The sequence below is a fragment of the Phodopus roborovskii genome, unplaced genomic scaffold (genome assembly GCF_943737965.1).
Source record: "Phodopus roborovskii unplaced genomic scaffold, PHOROB, whole genome shotgun sequence".
NCBI classification, from domain to species: Eukaryota; Metazoa; Chordata; class Mammalia; order Rodentia; family Cricetidae; genus Phodopus; species Phodopus roborovskii.
The window spans coordinates 321,568-323,407 of record NW_026126608.1 but is presented as its reverse complement, the minus strand read 5'-3'; positions in this window follow the sequence as shown (position 1 = coordinate 323,407).

Below are 1,840 nucleotides of genomic sequence, written 5' to 3'. Positions count from 1 at the left end.
TCGGTAGAGTGTGTGTGTGTGTGTGTGTGTGTGTGTGTGTGTGTGTGTGTGTGTGCCCGCGCGGGCACGTGAATTTTGGAGGAAGAGGGAAGGAAACTGGAAGGAGGTGGAGAGGGTAGAGATGGGTGGCAGAACCATGTATGACACTCTCAACATCCCATGCTTACAGTTACTAAACTTTTTGAGCCTAATAATCACTGCTATTGTGGCTGTGTAATTTTTGCTGTAGTTACTGGGTTGCACCACACACCCCTCTCCCGGGTCACACCTCTAGTGATCCTCCCACAGGAGAAGTGAATATATGTTTACACATTGGTTAGCATAGGTTATATGATTTGACTGGCTTCAGAAGTCTAAGCTGAAAATAAAGTTCCCTTCCCTGAAGTCTTTGCTTTGTGACTTCCTGCACAAAGTGCCATTGAAGGCCATCTGTTCTCAGTATCTCATAAGGGCACTGGTATGTATATTATACTTTCTGAAAAATTTAAACTAACACTCTTCTGCAATTTTCTAGCATTCATAAATATTCGGGCAATGAAGGTGTTTTAACTTTTTAACCCTATTTAACCTTTACATTCTTGTTTTGTTTTGTTTTGTTTTCTGAGACAGGGCTTCTCTGTAGCTTTGGAGCCTGTCCTGGAACTCAACTGTGTAGACCAGGCTGGCCTTGAGCTCACAGAGATCCACCTGCCTCTGCCTCCTGAGTGCTGGAATTAAAGGCATGAAATCACCACTGCACCAGGTGACATTTTACATTTTAAAACATTCTATAGTTTTCTAAGTTCTGGGAATTCATACTCTATACTATTTTTGGAAAATCCCCTGATGTAACTAACTATTAAATACCTTTTTTTAAAAAATTTTATTCCCTCAGTCATTCTTTGTACCAATTAGTAAAAGACCCAGAGACAAATATTGGGGTTCAAACTTCAAGCCAAATATCAGAAAAGCAAAGCAGCCAGCCACTAGCTTCTCACCTCTACCTGAGGCTGAATGTGTTGATCCTGGCTCCACAAGCTCTCACCAAGCCTCAGACTGTAACCTCTCCTTAGTGTGGCTGGAGAATGGATGCTTCTACTGACTCTTGCTACATCATATATACCCCCCCCCCAGTGCTGGGATTCAAGGCGGGTGATGTGTTATTCTTTTAGACTGACTCAATTTCATGTATCCCTGGGTGTCCTTGAACTCAGAGAGTTCCCTCTACCTCTTAATCCTGAGTCCTAGGATTAATGGTGAGTACCACCACCTCCTAGCTTCTGGCTGCTGGGATTAAAGGTGTGTGCCTGGCTTCTATGGCTTGTGACTGACTTTGCTTTCTGAATCCTGGAGCAAGAGTCAATAAATCATTAATACTGTATCATTACAATTCTTTATTTCCATTGTTTGTTATTCTATGAATGTGTAATGTAGGCTGTATGTTCAGTTTTTCTGTTTTGCTAATTATACTTTCAGTTGCTCAATGAGTCTTTCTTACCTTCTATTTGTTTTTTAATAACCATGCATTTTTATTAGTATATATTCATTTTCAAAATAATTTTTATTATGGCATCTTCATACATATCTATCATGTCCTTTGATCTTTTTCATCCCCATTATTCTCCACTGCACCCTGCTAACTGCTCTCTTTCCTCTTCTTAATTGGCTCATACTCATCATCAAACTGAGTGGATGTCTTGGGCAATGAGGATTTGGTTTCCACTGTCTGTCACAGAAACCTGGCTTCCTCAGCACCATTTGTTGAAGATTAACCTTTCCCTTCAATCTATGTTTGTGGTATCTTTGTTGAGAATCATATGGTATAACTGTGTGGATTCCTTTCTGAATTCCCAATTCTAGT